This window comes from Parus major, chromosome 1A (assembly GCF_001522545.3).
Source record: "Parus major isolate Abel chromosome 1A, Parus_major1.1, whole genome shotgun sequence".
Classification (NCBI taxonomy): domain Eukaryota; kingdom Metazoa; phylum Chordata; class Aves; order Passeriformes; family Paridae; genus Parus; species Parus major.
Window position 1 is genome coordinate 29,303,033 of NC_031773.1, and position 18,397 is coordinate 29,321,429.

The window sequence follows — 18,397 nt, forward strand, 5'->3', positions numbered from 1 at the left end:
CCTTCCCTTCCCTTCCCTTCCCTTCCCTTCCCTTCCCTTCCCTTCCCTTCCGCTTCTTTTTTACTCCCACATGGAATGAATGCTATTTATTAGACTGAGGACAAAGAAAATGTGTCTTTAGACCCACACCCAGTGTGGTGATGTGAGAGGATTGTACTCCATACCTGGACAGGTGGTTCCTCGTTCTCCATACTTCAGCATTCAGAACTGACTCTTCTTCCTGTCACTCACGCATATTCTGTTACTCCCTGTTTTCCCTTTCATAGCTCTGCAGATCTAGAGGGGATGTTTGAAGACATCACCTATCCACCACTGCCATCTTTTCTCATTCTATCCTCAGAATTGCCATCAGCTGGTAAGTGCTGTTGAAAAGGGAGTAAGAATGGCTAATGTTAACTTTAGTTTCTTATTAGGAGTGTGTATATTTCAGAATCAAATTTTTATGCTACTTTTATTTGTTAATATACCCCTGACTTCTGGCCTTTTCTTTCTGTTCAAATGCCTCTTTAGTACTCAAAATATCAGTTCCTCAGTTTGGCAGGTTTGCTTAATTTGGTTAATTGCAGTCCTCCCTGATGTCCTTGTTTTCTCAAGGATTTCATAAGACCAAAGATAGGGAAAATATCATCAGATACATCTTAAATATCTCTGTTTATCAAATTGATTTATTTTACTTGCTGTGTGTTGGCACCATCAACTTACTGACTGAACATGCAATTTATGTCCTGGATAATTTCTAAAACACTGAAAGAGCCTAAACTGAGATATTCTCCATCCAAAAGTGTGTTTCATACATTGAATGAAAAATAAATGAACATTCTGAGATGACTTCTTATTTTGAGATAGATCTGCTCTTGAAATCAAAGCTTGGAAAAATGGAGGTGTCATTAGCTTTGTGTCCCTTATGGATTTTTGGGGTCTGTAAGTCTTTGAATTTGCAGACCTCAAAAACACCCAAAGACCTTGTTAAGCAGTATTCAAATCTTCAGAACATATTTATATGCAAGGAAGGCATTGTTAAGCACTGGAGGATAATTTATTTTAATTTTCTATTCCGTAGGCAGAACTTGAGAAAATGTTACAAATTAACAGTAAGTTATTGGTTCACTGAATTGAGCCTTTAAAAGTAAGGACATTTGGGAAAGTAATTTGTCATGGCCTTGAGCAGTCTATTTTAAAGCAGTATAGTAGCTTTTCTATGATAACAGGTAACTTAACCTTTAAAATGCAGTTCTTCATGCAAATAAGCCTGGGTAATGGACTTTAAAAGGTGATTTTGCATGCCCTCAGGCATTACTTATTTCCTGGAACACTATGTCTCACTCACATATCCAAAATAAAGCAGGAAATCTTTTCAGAACACCAGCTTCATTTTGCATTATAATGGAGTGTAGCGACGTCCTACAGTAACTGTAAAATATTATCTAAAGAGAGAACATGCAAGTGGATTTTCTAATGAAACATGGATACTACCCCACAGCAATATATAAAGTATTTGCAATATCAATCATGAGGTAAAGGAAGATTGACAGTCTCACTCTTGGCTTTAATTGTTCATGGATACAGCACTAGAGTGGCTGTATGTGTCAGGAGTTAGAGTTCAAACCCATTTTGTGGATATGCAGCACTGGTAGGAGATTGAGAAGGTTCTTGAAGTATCTTATATTGAGTGTGTGACTCATTTAATTGGCTCCTACGTCCTGCTCCCCCTCATACTTTTCATGGTGCTTTTCTGCACATTTTCTGTCTCATTCCAAGACCCCACATGCTGAATATGGCAATCATGAATGGTCACTGTTAGACGATCTGTCAGGTGAGTGTGCCTGGGCTTACAGAGTGGGAGAAAGCACAGGAGGTGGTGCATTGCATAGAAAAAAAAAAAAAAAAAAAAAGAAGAAAAAACAAAAGCAATTAGAAAGCCCATCTAGAAGATCAGTACAGCCTTTCTCTGCATCTCCTTCTCCCCAAGGTGTGAGCTGTGGGCCTCCATTCTGAGATCAAAGTGTGGAACCTCAGCTCACAGTGCCACAGGATTCTCCAGGCTGACACCAAGACACCACATCAAGTACAGCTGTGAGTTTGCTCAGGGGGTGTGTCGGGGTGTAGCTACATGTCTGAAAAGGACAGGCAAGTTTCTGACACAAATTCCTTCAAAAGGGAGTTACAGATCTGTAACTCCTTCTGACAACGAGTTATTGCTGCAAGTCAACACAAATACTTTTTAGGAGATGTAGAACCAATGTTTTATTTTTACATTTTATAAAATAAGAAACCAAATCTCCTAACAATTATGACGCCTTTTGCCCAGCCTGTGTCCTTTTTAATTCACAGATTTTACCACCAGCTTTTAGCAAGTGGCTGACAAATAACATAGGCAAGCTAAGTAGGAAAGAAATAAAATTGTATATTACTTTGGTGAACAGCGCTTGCTTTGAAAAGGCTTTTATGATCTATAGTAATCCAAGCTAAAACTGCTCTGACTTTGCTTCAATAATAACAGGGATGAGCACAACCATCCATTAATATTTGTTACTTTTGGGAAAAAAAAAGGATATAAGGAAAAATCTGCTCAGAACTGTCACTAAGATCCTGGACATGAAGGCAGCTTCTGTGCTTATTTCTTTAGGCAATATATCATCTGGAAATAAAAGGACACATTGCCCATTATTTATAACCATGCATCTTGAAAGCAGCAAGGGTGACTACAAGGGTAGAATTTTGTCTGTATGCAGACTCATGTTTATTATGCTACTTATTCTTTTTGTTAAAACCATAAACCAACACAGTCCACTGCAGCAACTGCATAATTATCTCCATAATGACCATCTAGTGCCTTCTTGTTTGCAGTGATTTTGGGAATGCTGGGGTGACCCCTCATTGGAGCATGCTTCTGATCCGCTTCAGATTTTGTAGAAAACCTTGCTCTTCTTTCAGTTTCAGGACAGAAAGGATTGCAGTGGTGCTCAATGCAGTTTGCTCTGAAGAAAACTTGTGTTTTCAGAAATTGGAATTCCCTGTCCTGTTGTCTCAGCCTTGTGCAGAGGTAGAAGTCAGAATCAGCATCTCTTTTAGGCTAAGTTCATAGTAAGGGGTGCCTAAGAGTCCTCTTTAAACCCTGATATTTGTAAGAAGGGAAACTAATTTATTAAAAACATGCTTTTGTTTTTGTTTTTTTTTTAATTTGGCTGTTTTGAGGCATATGACCTGACAAAAGTTATGAGACCTAATTATGGGTTTGATCATATACCAGTTTCAAAATAGCAGTTAATGCCTGTATGTTAATGAATACATTTTTATTAATAGTAAATTCAGGAACATACTATGTATTCTTGTCCGTGTACTCAGTGGAGGTTGTAGTTTTTTCTAATAAGGATTCATTTCCAAAACACCTGTGTGGTGGCTGATAGCATCTGAGTATCTGGGTTTTGAAAAATGGAGAACTGATAAAAAGTAATATATTCAGAATAATCAGAAAATATTTCAAGACAGCTTATACTCTGAACTTCAAATGTATCTGAAAAAAATTGACAGGTCTAGAACTTGAGACTGATTTTAAAGTGGAGGAAAAGAGTATTTTGAAAAATGATTACCCAACAAACAAAGGAGAGAAGAATCTTCTTATTTGTAGAAAAAAACCCATTATGCTGGAATAAGAAGCTTCCACAATCCATTGCTTCAGTCACCACCTCCAGTAACATTAAGTAAAGCAGAAATGTTTGGGAGCATGAGAGAGCATATGGTAAAAGCTTACCCTCTCTGTCTCCCTGTTTACATTTCAGTGTTCTGAAAAAGCAATTATTTATTTAAAATCCTGAAACAAGAAAAATTTTTTTTTAATCTTTGCATTTGCACTTGATTGCAAACTCCTATTGAAGATTTTTATATGAATAGAGCATCTGCTGGATATCCTGTCCAGATGGAATCTCCAGTAAAGGTAAAAGCTCACGTTCACTTGCTTGGTTCTTCCCACAATCAGAGCATTTGCTTGTTACTTCTCCTTTACCCAGTGATTATTTTTATGAAGCTTGTTGGTCTAACTTTATGTCTGAGACTTCTGTTCCTCTGTAAGTTTGGCTGAAACTTGAAGTCCCTGGGGAGACAGACAGCTACAGCGACAGACAGTCTGTCTGCACAAGCCTCATTTCCTTGAGAAACCATGTTAGAAAGAAAACAGCTGAGATGGGATTGCTGTGCCCAATCCTTGAAGACGGAAAAGTGGGAATACTGTACATTGTCTTTGCCAATAGTGCCTTTAAGAGTGGGGGACTGCAGTCAGCTTTGTTAATGCTCATGTACCTATGGTATAATGGATTTCAGCAGGTACCTCCACTTAATAACCTCTTATAGCCTCATTTAGGGCTGACTTAATTGATAAGAGACTGAACAGTCATGTTGGTAGGTACTGCAGAAGTTAAAATTGGGTAATTCTGGTAAATGACACTTTAGAGTCTTCTGACCTGCTCAATTCAAAAAGCTTTAAATATGTAGGAGAGAAAGGACATCCCTCCATTTATTATTTATACAGGTAAATTCATCCCCTTATCAGTTCCCTGAACTGATCTTACTTTTTCCTCTCTTGGGCTATATATTTTGTTAATAAGACTTTTCGGATCTAGCAGAAATTTAAAATACAAAATCTGAGGCTGTCTAAGATCATCATGGCATCCAAATTACCTTTTTTTTTTTTTTTCCCCCAGGACATACTCATCTCTATCATTCTTGTCAGCAAGTAACCAGAAGGAAGAGATTTATAAAGCAGATGTCAGAATGTCAAATCTGCCTTCAGCTGATTTTCTGTAAGTTTATTATCATATGAACTACTGTGTTCAAGGATATATAAAAAAGCCCAAAGTTTTGTTTGCATTAGTAAATAAAATATTTTAAATGGGAAGCCTACATGCCAAGCAGTGGGAAAAAATTCCATTCTAACCTTTGGAAGGAATTTTTCTCTTTTGCCACAAGAGCCAATCAGTTTTTATCAGACAAAGCCTTTATTATTTGATAACTCCCTGTGCCCTCACAAATGACTGCTTATTTTCCATAAGCCATCTGACTGCTAGAAGCTTGAAAAACAGCACATGGTGGGGCAAAATAACTGCCATACTTTAACCAACTGTGTCTGCTTTTCTCTTCTGGTAAGGTTTTTTTTGGCTACAGAGAACATCTGCTTTTATTGAAGACAAATAAGTCATTAAAATTAATATGTATGTTATTGTGAGGTTTCCTTCCCTTTCTATGTAAATATGATTAGCATTTTGAACTCCAAGTACCTTTTTTGGAGTTTAAATATAGCTCCCTGTTTTTTGGCATCAATACAATAATAATGATCATACACATTGGAAGAAGCTGCAAGGAAAGAATAATTTGTGCACCTTCTGTGGTTATTCTTGGCCTCACATAAATCCATTCTCTCTGGATTTCCTAGAACTGATTTCTGTATTCATGCTCGTGTCCAGTAGGATCTTGCAAAGGTCAGTGTGAGTGGAGACAATGGTAAGATTAAGATCCAAGTAAGAATCTGAATCTGTTTTAAATAGTAATTACTTTTTTGGGTTTTTTTTTTTTTTTTGTTTGTTTTTTTTTTTTCCTGTTTGTTTTTTTGGCTATTGAAGTGCAAAGGTTAATTTTCTTAACTTGTAAAACTAAATTTTGAGAGTCAGGGTTTTTTATATTAGAGCAACTTTGTTTTCTTCATCTTTGGCCATTGCTACCTATTTCAACTTGAACAGTTCGTACCCACACAGTTTCTTTTATTTTTTTGTTTTTTATGGGTTTTGTGATGTTACTCATGGCTTATACCCAGCCAAACATCAAAGTGTGTTCTCAAACAGTATGCATGAATAGTTTTACAGAGGTATCAGGTCATCTATGCTCTTTATTCCTTTTTTAAATTAGTACCCTTAGTAGCTGCAGGATCATTTAATCTTTGTATTACTACAGATCTTTTGGCTGGGAAACTGGAGAGATGTAGCCAGTACTCATCCTGTTTTCCAACCTTGCCTATTCACCTCTGGTGGTGAGATCCAGCAGTCATCTTCTTCTCTCACATTTTACTGAGCCCTGCAATAACTGTGCAGAAATAGTTCAGTTGTTTGTGAAGTAAATAGAAGTTCATATGTTAGACCAAAAAAAAAGTTTGGTATATTTGGCAAAATTCATGTGACAGCTAAGATCACCTGAGCCAAGCCACTGCTTTTGAGACATGCCATTTCCATTCAGAGCTTTTATTTAGATGAAGACATGACAAAATTTTATTTCAGCCAGACTTGATTTTAGGTTTAATTTGGATTGATAGTACATGGATAATAGATACTTGAAGTTAGAGGGCAGGTTGTCATGTAAGTTTATGCTCTAGTTTGATAGTTTGTAATGTCAATTTTAAAGTAATGACCAAGGGATTAATTTTGGAAGGGCTGGTAAAGCCTTATTTTGTTGAGATAATTGATAACCTGATAACTGATAACCTGATAACTACAATTCCCATTGCAGGTTTCAGGCTTTGGTTGCTTATAGCCTTGTAAATATTTCACAGTTGGAGCAAGAATATCCCACACTAGCTCTCTGCCTCAGTTGGTGCTTGATTAGGTGTCAGGCATTCAGATATTTCTGAAATGTTCTGAAGTATGTCTAGGGATAAAAGGAAAAATTAACAACCAGTACTGCCTGTGTTAACATTCATGAAGAATTTTCCCCTAGCATCTCATTTTGCAGGAATTTGTGAGGAAGTAGTCAGTTTGTAAATCTTTGAATAATTATGTTTTGCACATTAATACACAATATACCTTTAAGATTCTGCCTGGCACTGGAAATTCCCTAGTCTAGGATGGAGCAAGGGGAAAAAACTGTTCTTTGGTCTTGAACCTGACATGTAAACTGGGAGTCTAGCTTTTTTTTTTTTTTTTTTTGTTGTTTGTTTGTTTGTGACAGTAGGGAAGAGGTGGGTATGAGAGAAAAATGGTAATGGAAAAAATAGTAGGCAATGAGTTCACTGCACAGAGAAAAGTTATGAACGAAGGTAAACACAGGCAAGCTTATTTCTGGTTGACATTGTGTGATCAACTAGTATCAATCAGAAACTCTACTAACCCCCAAGTTTTATCAAAAGCTCAGGTAATCATAGAAGAGGTTTAGATGGGAAGGAACTGTTGGAGACCATTTGGTCCAAGCTCCCTGCTAAAAGTGGATCCAACTGTGAAGTCAGATCAGGTTTGTCAGGGTCTTACCTAGTTCCAGCCTCTCTGAGCAACCCTTTCCCGAGTCCACTTCAGCTTGTCCATGGTGAGGAAACTCTGAGCTTCTTTCTCAGGCAGACATAACTGACAGGCTGTCTCCTGAGTGGAAAACCTCTGAATCACTCAATGCTGCCTAGTAACATTGGGTAAAATTGTTGATTTCAGTGTAAATATTGGCAGTGGATGGCAGCTTTTTGACAGCGATTTTCTATGAGACTTGTATAAAATGAGGTGTACAGGTAGCCTGCAGCATCTGTCTGGAGTTACAGAGATCTCTGCTGTATTTCCCTCACTTTTGCTGCATCCAGAAATGTACTTTTTCCTCTGTCTTCTGTCCTTTTCCCCGGTTTACCTGTTTCTAATCTAATGGGAATCTTGCTGGAAACTAAGCTTTTATTCAGCTAAGCCTGTCTCTATATGAGCCACCACCTGCTCCTGATGGACACCCCACTCAGCCTGAAGATTTAACTTGGCAGAACTCAAGGTTCTCAGGGAAATAAACTTTACAATTTATCCTGACATCCACCCAAGCACATCATATAGTACAGAAAGTTCAGTAAGATTTTTTAAGAGCATTTCCTTTAAAAAGGAAAGAAAAAAAAAAACAGAGAAAAAGCAAATTTTGTCCTTGTCCCTATTATACAAAATAATTAAGAACGTTTGAAAATCTAGAACAATATTTTGATTAACAGTAATGTATGTATTTAAACTTGTATGCCTATGCTTTCTAGATTAAAAGAAAAAGTGCATATGTCTTGCATCCAAAAATAATTTCAATTTACAAGTATGGACAGTATTTATGTCAGCACCAGATTTGGTCATGGCAGTTTAGCATCTGGCATGTGGGATTGGCAGCACAGTCAGCTGTTGTATGGAATAGCAGCCTTGTTTTTTATTTGTGATTTTTGCCTATTTTCCCATTCATCTACAAATGGACAAAAAGAGCTCAGGAAAAAACCCCTGCTGCTAGGCTTTTCTTTCAAAGTGTAAGGTGGTGAATACATAGGTATTAACTATTATATAGGTAATTCACATAAGGTGGTGAATTCCTTATGTGGGTTTCATTAACACAGAATCTTTCTGCAGGTTTTCCAAGGCAATAAAGGTTATTCAATCATTCTGCCTGTGTATCTGGGTATCTCTGTTCCATGAGAACAAAGGTTTACTCTACTCTTCAATGTTAATAACGTTTTCTCAGATAAGCAGACCTTTTGTTATTAGGTTACTTAAATATAGTTCCTATTGCTGGTGAGTAAGGAAACCTTCCCTGGGAGAAAACCTGCAAATTGCCTGCTCTGTTTGGCCTGTTGCTGGCCAGACACCTGGTGAATGCTGCTCAGCAACTCAGCACAGCACAGCTGGGAACCAGGGTGGGATTGCAGGGTGTGGATAGTGAGCAGTTGTGGTGGCTAGAGCTGCCACAGCAAGGGGAAATGCAGCACTGCAAAATTCGTAAGATTAAAAGCTTCAAGAATTCCTTTGTTGAAAGAACTTGATACTTTTCAACTTAAAAGTGATATATCAAGTTTAAGGCATGGTGATGCTTTATAGTAAGCCATCCATTATGATTAAATACAGGCTCATGTTCTTCTGAACTCTGAAATCTGATTTGAAACTTTGTTGGACTTCTGTGGACACACAGTTATCCTTTTAGTGAGTTTGTATTTTATCTGGGACCAGTACACTCATTCCAAGCTGATTAGTACACTGTGTGCTGTAATTGTTTCTCTAATACACTTAAATCACAATGATATTTATATGCTGTAGGAGTACTTAAAACCTAAAACCCCCTTTTTACCAGTAGTAAAAATCCATGTATGACTGAGTGACTGATAGATAATTTCTGGTGGTGAAATAATTGCTGTAGGTTGTATGTTTTCATTTTTTAAGTCCTTTTCTTATAGGTGGGATAGTTCTCCAGCCAACCTTCAGAGGACCTATGCAAAGCCAGGAAAGACCCTTTGGAGTCCTGCAAGGTTCAAGTAGGCAGAAGGATCCACCCTCCCCATGGGCAACAGATATTTTTTTCAAGGTAAAGACACTCTCAGGGATGACTGCTCCTGGGGAAGGGAAAAAGGGTGTCAAAAGATGAAGTGAAAAACTTGAACACCCTTGACTGGAGAAATGGTCTCAACTCTTCACAGTCCAGTCATAAATAAAGTGTTGTGACAAACTTGCTCATGGGCATTTAGAGGACAAAGTGCTTTGTATAGTGAGTTGTGCCAGACATCTTGGGACCATTCAGTGTAGTTTTGGATCTCTTCCACCATTTTTAGATGAAAGGATGTGAAAAGAATAGATCTTTCAATTTTTCTTAAACATAGTGGGATTTACATTGCTCTGCATTTGTTCCTTTAGAGTGTTAGTTGAAGAGCACTATCATAGGATGTTGCTCAGCTCATTTATCAATGTTTATGCAAAATATTTATGGAGGTGGGTCCTATGACTGTTTTAATTTCACAGATTAAATGTTTCAGGAACAGAGATGGATAACACCAGACATTCTAAATAGCATCAGGTAAATGGAAAAACTGGATGTATGTGTTTATTGCCTTTTCCCATGCCATTTTCCACAGAGATTTGTCTAATAGTTGCTTCTATTTTGATGTAGGAGCTATAACTTCTAAAGGGGTCTTAGAACAATGAACATATGGTTTCTTCATGGAAAGAGTAGCCAGCTCTTTCTGTGAAGGTTAATAAAGTGATCTAATTAATTTTACATCTATTAAGAGGTGAAGACTTTAGAAAATGAAGCCTGATTATGGAAAAAACCCTAATACTATCTCCTTCCTGGGTAGGTTTTGCTGTGGTGTCTCTGTTCTGGAGTGAAATGAGTATTTAACTAAATTAAATGAGCTTTTCACTGAAATGAAAACAACAGGCCTCCTTTTTAATTCAAGGTAAACACTATTTGTGAAAGACTTGATTTCCTTTGAAATATCTACTAACCAAATGTTGATTTCCCGAATTTAAGACTAATATTTGTTAACAGCAAAATTATCATCAATCAGGACTAAATTTCCAAGAACACAGACAGGCACATAATGCCTGATGAAATATGGTGACGTAAATGAAAATCATTTAACTTAAGAGGGACAGAACCGGGAGCAGGATTATTTCTGTGACTCTCAATTCTTAACTATTTCATTACTCCATACACTTTAAGGAAAGAAGGAGCTGCAATTCCTATTTCTCTTGTCTATGCAAGCAGGTAGAGAAATCCACATGGGTACTGAGCCAGTTACAATTGTTTTTGATGTGTGTTCTCCAGCAATGTATTCAGAGACAATTTATGAATAGTAAAAAATGGGGTCCCCACCATTTTCCATGACAGTTTGTTTCAATATTTACTCATCTTACCTAAAGCAACCACTGCTTTTTCACTTTGATTTGGTATGGCTTCTTTTTGAGTCTTTGGCTTCAGTTATGCCTTTGACATATGCATTTTACAGATAGGCATGGTGCATGAAGACCTGCCAAGGTGCTAAGAATTTAGCATGATCTTGACAAAAATCCTTTCCAAAGTCCATTATAATGCTTTTCTGCTACATCATGCCAACAACACCACTCAGTAAGCCATCTCTGCTTAGGAAATTGAGCTTCAAGACTAAGTATGTTTGAGTAGGAACAAAAAGTCCTTCCGCATGTAATAAACAAAAAAGTTATTTCTGTTTGATGATTAATTCAAAATTGATCTATCTTTGCTTAAGAGTAATAAACATTCCTGAGACAAAGTCTGAAAAAGAGCAGAACATGCAATTGCAAGAAATTCAATTGTGAAATTGTGTTTTTATCCTGGATATGTCTAACATGCATATAATTTGATTCAAGCTTAGCACAGGCCAGAATTAGAACAGCAAATTGCTTACTTTTAGGAAGAAGTGTAATCCAGGGCTTTACTGCTTACATTATTTGTGTAATTAGAAAAAGGCTATGGTTGAAGTCACTAATTTAATCTCCAAAAAACTGTGGCTTTTGGTAACCTACTGACATTGAAATCACAAAGATTTTAGGGCACATTTTAACTAATCTGTAACTAAACGAATAATGGATTTGTCTTTTTACAGTGTTTTAGTCATAACACTGTAACTGAAAATGAAACCACAGTTTCTTAACTATTTTACGTGATTGGAAATTCCATTTTATTATTCAAAGATAATATATAGATATTGTCTAATATTTACAAAACACAGTCCAATATTTGAATTCTCAAAGAAAAGTCTGCTTTCATTTTCAGGTCTAGTGATAGGTGCTCAGTTTTCACAATTCACTCTTCAGCCTTTGTCTGCTCTCTGCCTGTTAATAAAATTTAATCTAAGTGATATAATTCACTGATGATAAATCATGAATTATATCAATTATAAAAAAAACCCTTTAAATTGTATATTTTTAGAACGTTTTTTGCATATTTACATTTCAGTTAGGTTCTGTATAATGGCATTCCCAATATTACTCATTTGAATTGTGACTTTCAAGTAAATTTAATCTTTACACTTGAAGATTCATCTTGAATTACAAAAGATAAAATCTCTTTTAGGTGAACAACTCCTACAGTGTTACAATTATTTGTAATTATTTATTAAGTGTTTTCAATATGGCAAAATGTAAACAATATATTTCTTCGTTACCTAGTAATCCAATGTGTGTTGGAAGTTGTGGCAAGCATCATTTGATTGGAAATTAGGACCCACTTAGACAAAAAATAGATTCTTTTCTATTGAATTAGAAATCTTGTTTCACTTCTTTAATGAAAGCAATAAAAATATCAGGTGCTTTTATTACTCTGTTGCATGGAAGAAATTCTGACGGTACTTAAAAGCTGAACTGAGTCAGGAGAAGACCAAGTCTTTCAAAGATTTAGACTTAATAGATCTTCATCTCATTTTTATTTCTGAGCTGAAAGAAGAAGACAAGATTTATTGCTTTTCTGACTTTTCATTTGTCAACCAAATAATCTGATGGGCAAAAAGACAATGTCCTGAAAAAAAATATTTCAAATTTTAATCACTTTCTGTTCTGGACAATTAACCGATATATTCTGTCTTTCTTTGAAATTTCTACAAACTTGTATTACTTCAATGGCTATAATTTGTTATGGCTAGTATGACTGATGGGTAGTATTTAGGGGCATAGCACTGTTTCCATCTTCTGTTTTTAGGCATTTAATTTAGTATTTTGTATCTGGAATAATGGCATGGACTTTCTTGACCTACCTCTTTGAAAACTGCTACTGTAAATAATATATTGCATTGATAGAGAATTGCTAGCAAGTATGTTCCAAGTAACAATTAATAATCTTTCCAATATACTTATTATTAACACAGGGATTTTTGACTATTATTAAATGTCAATTAGTACTATATTTCACAGTAGCAACTGAAAGCCATGAATGTGCTTCTGAAAGGGAAGAAGCATGATTCAATTAATTCACCTACATGAACAGTGTTTCCTCATCATTGCTTTCAAAAGCAGATTATTATTAAGCAGTGTTTTTGGTCTGTAGAGGATCAGTTGTGTCTTAGGCATGCACAAAATAATGTATTACAGGCAGATTGCAAGGTGAACCATCTCTTCTGGAAAAAAAACCAATCAAGCCCAAACACAAATCCCCACCCATTACAAAAACCCAAACAAAGAACCCCACCAAGATTAAATAAAAAACAAGACATTTCTTCCTGTATTGGTTTTACACTAAGCTAAAATATTTTGGGGAAGGAGGCTTTATTATAGCTTCTCTCTTATTTCCAAAAGAGGTGAAAGTTGCAAGAGGAAAATGAGAAACAAGGTAAGGAATATATCACCAACTTCCCCATTAGCTGCTTTTACAGAGATGGTCATGTCCCTTCTTCCTCACCTTTCCTCCTGTACATCTCTGCTGCTTCCCCACACATGGATCTACTGCTTGTCCTTTGAAAGCTGGATTACTTTCTCAAACCATCAGCAGAAAAACCCAGAAGTGTGCTGCTTCCCAAGGCCACTGTGTTAGTGAGCTAAACTGAATTACTGGGAAGTTAGACAAGGACCAGAGCCCCCAGAAAATAAGATACAGAGGTACAGAGTAAAATTAGTCTGTGAGATCGACTTAAATTTCAGAAAAAATCATTCTCTGAGCCTTAAAGTGGAACCTAAAGCAAGGGATACGTGCTCTAGAATGTGGACCTGTGCCTTATCAGCACCTGCTGATGGAGAAAGGAGTTAGAGGGAAACTCATCCTTACATGATGGAGAATATTTCTTACTTCTTCTCAGTCCTATTTCTTCTAGCTTATGCAGATAATTTCAACCCAGAAGTAAAGCTAAAACATGTTAGGAGACAGGAACTGGTCTTCAGCATTATGTGGCCACATGTCTCTGAACATGTGAGTATTTGGTAAAGTGAATTCAGTCCAAAATATCTACAGCTCTAAAACTCTAAAACACATCTGTATGTGTTGTTGGCTGAATCAGGAGAAACACATCCTGAAAGACTTCTTTTTGACTGAGTACATGTTCAACAATATGTGAAAGGTACAAGGTAAAGATATAATCATCAGGGCTCTTGAAAACAGGATTGCACAAAGGAATACTTCAAAGGTAGAGCAAGAAAATCCAATTGCATATGTACACAGCTTGACTTTTTGACACCACAGGATCTGCAGCATCTCTGTAAATAATTTCCTGAGTAGAGCCCTTGGCATTCTTTTGTGCAATTTGTTATTCAGTATAGAGTTCATGAAACACTGGGGAGAATGAATTTGTTGTTGCATCAGAGATGCTTGACTGAACATAAAGTAGGACTCTATGGCTCAACATGTTTGTCATTGATAATTATTAGTGCTACATTTGCAATTCCACTGAATTTGTGATAGAAGTGCTATTTGCAACTGGGCACTAACTGGTTATCTACCAGAGAAATTAGCAGCTGGTTCTTGCCCAAAACTATATGCTGATTGTAGCATGAATTGCTGTAGCTCTATACAAAGAGAATTAAAGTATTAAAAATTTCCATTAACTCTTTTTGAAAAAATGTTTACATTTGTTTCCTTCCAGAGAAGGAAGCTTCTGCAAAGCAACCTATAGGGGTTCCTTTTACCATATGTTGGAAGTTCTCCATTATACAGTGATTAGGGCACGGTTTCTCCTGCCTCAGTCTCTCTGCCCTTTGCACACACTGGAGGGAGGATGCGGTGCCTCAGCTGGGGCAGCCCCAGGAACAGGCTCTGAGAAGAATGGATTGAAAGCAGCCCTGGAGAGAAGGACTTGTGAATGTTTGTGGACAAGAAGCACGATGTGACCCAATAATGTGCCCAGAAAGCCAGATGTTTGCTGGGCTGCATCAAAAGAAGCACAACCAGCAGATCCACCCTGACCTGGAGTGAAATGGTTTGGGCTGGAGTCAGAGCTATGAGCCTGGGAATGAAGAATGAGCATGGGAATGGGGAAGAAGGGAAGACATGAGAATGCAATATGAAAAGGCTGGCAACTAGGGCTGTAAAGCCATTTTTGAGGGAGAATATGGAGATGAGCAGAAAATGAAAGTTATTCCAGCTATTTCCCCTAGGGAAAAGTATGAGCTAAAAATGAAGATTTTCCCATCTGCAAGCTGAAGTTTGCCTCACCCATCTTTCAAATGCTAAATTGGGGTGGGAAAATCAGCAAAATTTCTTGTCAACAAAACATTTTAATATGATAGTGATCATAGGTAAAATAATGCTCTTGTTGAAAGTGTTTTTGTATCAGCAGAAACAATTTGTTTTTAGAAGAAAACAAAGCCACTGAAAGACAATAGGTCTCTTAAAAACTTCAGTGTCTCAGGCTTTAGGAAAACAGGAAGCAAATATGGACAGAATTCCATCTCATTTTCAATGATGAAAAAATATTATCAAGGGTGAAAAACATGCAAGTTAAAAGATCTGGAAAAGTTATTCAGATTGAATAACTTAACAGCTTATCTAAAATACTGTCTCCCACAAGAAAAACAGCTTTCCTAGTTTTCTAATTTTTCTTGGAAAAATTTAGTCAAGGTATTATCTCCTGATACCCCTTTCTTTTTTCATTTTTTTTTTTTTGGTTACTTAACAGAGTCACAGAAGCAGAAATGATGAAGTTTTATCTTTAGAACTAAAAGCTTGCCTTAATTTCACAGTAATACAGCATCCACATTGATGTAGACTCTGAAAACATACTACTGTAGACTTTGTTTTAGAATTTGGATAGATGTTAAGCAATGTCTGTCAGGTATTACAAAAATTTCTATGTATGTAATGAATATTCAGGCTTCCTTGTCTAGTACAGGGGCAATAAAACAGATCTTTTTCTCAATTCTATTAATAGCAATGGAAGACTTCATTGAGCTGGAAGTAAAAATAGCATACATTTCAGCACTGCTCATCTTGCAATGCTTTAGACTACCTGCATTTAATGCATACTGTCTCAGCTTCTAATAAAGATGCTGCAATCATTGGTTTTGATCAAGAGGACATTATTTTTCCTTGAAACTTACTGCAGTTTATCATATTATGCTGTGCAGGGGAAAACACATTTCTATTTGTTTAGTAAAATGCCAAGGGGAATGAATCAGGTGGAAAAATTACATTAGAAAGCTTTAAAATTGTCAGAGAGGCAACCCTCTGTGGACAGGACACCAGTAGCCATCAAATTCTGTGTGGTTATGGGCCTTTGCCTTCTTGTTGTCCCGAATTATGACATAGCCCAGTCATGAATGTTTACAGTCTGAAATAACTTTAAACTGTATTTCAGCAGCCTGGTTTAATCCTAGATTGAGCCATGCTTTTAATCTGTTTCTGGGAATTATCCAAAAGAATTGTATGTATTGTCTGTGATGAGTTTAGGAGTTGGAAATCTTTAAATTAAACTGGAAAGGAATTAACCAATGTGCTGTGGGTAGTAACTTAGAAGCCAGTGGGTTACTGTGGAGATTTTGGATATTTGTACTTGGGACAGACTGAAAGGCTGAAATCATGTGCTTTACCTTGCCATTGGATCAACTAAGGATATGCACATATTCATTTAAGCATCACTGGTCATGTGATCAGCAGGAGCAGGTGAAGCATCTTAATGTAATCATATATACATACTATTAATCACCTTTAAAATAGTTTATGTCTATCCAAGAGTGCTGCAGAAATGTAATTGCCAGGCAGTGTCTAAGCCTTTTGCCAGCACTGTGAAATATAATCTTCCATACAGATAATATTCTGCAAGACTGTTTTTAATAATGGATCCTGTTTGAAAATGTAACAGACTAAACCATGCTTCTCTGGATCAAAAGCTAATCAAACTCCCTTCTGCTAATGAGAGATGAGATCAAAACTGTGGAAAACATATTGGGGACAGTCATCAATTAATTGTGAAAATATGTTTGCTTTGGGGTTTGAGCCAGACATGCTGTGAATGGGGTTGTCAGGCACAAGTGGTGCTGAATTATGTGGGAGAGGAAGGGGAAGCTGTAATCATCCTAGTCTCTGGTATGACTTCTAGGTGTTTTGTCACAACTAGTTGGCTAAAGATCTGTCTGGCCCTGGAGGAAGCTATCTAATGTAGGTAGACTCATCCTTTCAGAAATCAGGTAAAATGACAGGTTAGGCAATATTTTGACCACATTTATTCAACTCAAAAGGTACTGTGATACTTTTAAAAAGAAATAGAAATCAATGCAGTGGAAATCAGCTGAGATATCAAGTTTAGGAGCATTTTTATTTCTATTATAAGAACCTGAAAATGAAGTATAAGAAAACTTGGATCACAACAGTATGTCACAAATCTGGTTGCCCACCAAAGAAACTAGGCCTCCTCTGTGGTAATTAAAGCCCCTGGTAGACATAAATTTGACAGTACTGCTAATTACCCAACCTTATTCACTGAAAGGGAGCTAGTTGCCAGTAAAATAGAATAAGTATAATAGAATAAGTATAATAGAAATGACAAAGACTCAAGTTCAAGAGAAAAATAATACGTTTTGGATTAGGAGCGCAAGTGTCTTTATATAGTTTCTCCTTCTATTAATGCAGACCTGAAATTTGTTCAGCAAACAACTGTGGGGAGCAAAGAGCTGATGTGACTCATGAACACTGGCCCTCCCATTGGCTTCATTTGGTTTATCATTCTGAGTACTTCCTTTTTTCATTAGTTATCGCAGTGAGCCCCTATTGTGTGTTTTGATCTGCTGCTCCTCATCAAGCCCAAATGATGAGTCAGGCTGGAAAATCAGGCTGGTCTTGCTTCGTAAAACACTATTTTTTGTAAAGCTTTCTGCCTGTTTTGTCTTCTACCAATAATGTAATGAAGTGTTCATGGAATTCATACTAAGTAACATTTTTTTTCTGTTGTTTTTTTCCCCTGTTTTTTGTTTGATGGTTTGTTTGTTTTCTTGATGATGATTTTTTTTTATGTTTTGAGTTTTTTTGTTTAATTAATATAAACCATGAACAGGGAGAACAAATAATTGGATAAGGGATTCACATATGAAGCTTGGATTTCTACAAAGTGTTCTGTGAGCAGCTGATTGTGCCCATACACCCATCTGCATTTTTAAACATTTTTGTTTCATGTTCAGCAGAAACAGTATTGTTTATTTCCTAAAGGATAAGCAATTAGAAATTAATATAATTAATACATGTGGCTCTTTTTTCCTGTCTCTTATCAGAGTCTCGACAAGCCATCCACATGCTTCAGTAGGTTTTATGAAACATTTGCAAATGACAAACAGATGGCCTTTTTGGGTTGCTGTATTAAACAGTGAAGATTAATATTGCCACTCTTCATGCAGTATGTTCAGTCATATCTTGTCTGCCAGGAGCTGGTTGTTTTCAGTGTCTCCGTCTGTAAATACTTATGGCTGTTCTATAATTGAAAAAATAGAGAAATAAGCAAGCTTGACATATTCTTTAAACAAACTCTTAATATTCTTAAAAATATATCCATAATAAATGAGATTTCTCATAAAGTAGGAAGAACCTATCATTCCATACTGAATTTATATGTATTCCCTTTTTAAAATTTATTTTAAGTGACCATAGTATATTTGTGTGCTTTTGATGTCTGGTTCTCATTGAAGAAGACAGTATTTGTTGTGAGAGCTTGTCAACTTAGGGAAAACAGCACATGACCATTTGTTAAGGGTATCAGCTGACAGTGTAAGAATGACTTCCTATCACTTCCCATGTA

At 36.5% G+C, this 18,397-nt stretch overlaps 1 long non-coding RNA gene across 4 annotated transcripts; it reads left to right on the plus strand.

The window, feature by feature from the left end:
• Window positions 1-281: 281 nt before the first annotated feature.
• LOC107204678 lies at window positions 282-15,681 on the plus strand. 4 transcript variants are annotated; one of them, XR_004497653.1, is made up of 10 exons: window positions 282-355; window positions 1,970-2,073; window positions 2,935-3,043; window positions 3,780-3,934; window positions 4,698-4,796; window positions 5,426-5,493; window positions 9,137-9,264; window positions 9,696-9,750; window positions 10,031-10,132; window positions 14,261-15,681. It is a non-coding gene; the product is annotated as an uncharacterized LOC107204678 (long non-coding RNA). The 4 variants fall into 4 exon arrangements; XR_004497655.1 differs by having other exon boundaries at window positions 5,426-5,471; XR_004497656.1 differs by having other exon boundaries at window positions 3,876-3,934.
• The last annotated feature ends 2,716 nt before the right edge of the window (window positions 15,682-18,397 follow it).